Source organism: Penaeus monodon, chromosome 28 (assembly GCF_015228065.2).
Source record: "Penaeus monodon isolate SGIC_2016 chromosome 28, NSTDA_Pmon_1, whole genome shotgun sequence".
NCBI lineage: Eukaryota > Metazoa > Arthropoda > Malacostraca > Decapoda > Penaeidae > Penaeus > Penaeus monodon.
Genome location: NC_051413.1, coordinates 1734138 through 1734659, shown reverse-complemented (window position 1 = coordinate 1734659; position 522 = coordinate 1734138).

Here is a 522-nt window from a genome sequence, read left to right as displayed (position 1 = left end):
AGGATTTATTATTTACTGTTATGGCGTGTTCTGCTGTTAAACGGAAAGCACGAAACGTTTCCAAGAGATTTTATTTTCGGATATTTTGATCGAGAAAGAAATTCGTTTAATTTCGAAACTTCGTAAACTCACTTTTCTTCAGTGGATCGTAAGTGGTGTTTCATGAATGCATACATACTATACATTCAGGGAAGCACATACACAAATATTTTCTAAAGCCAAATTATCAAACCATTAAGACTTTTCCGGGAATAAAAACAAGTTTTTCATAATTTCCTTAAAGGCTGCTTACTGTATAAAATGCTGCACTACCATAATTAAAAGAGTGATTCGTTTTTGTTTTATTTCAAGTATAAAATGCTATACTAATTATTTTCCAACTATAATTAGTATTCCATTCTGTCATCAGAGGCTAACTATCTATGGCATCATAATCACTGGTGTTATTACTCCGACTCCGTCTTGTAAATAGTGCTTGTCTCCATCCATAAGCAGTGAACAAAGTATTCGTTAATAGGAGGG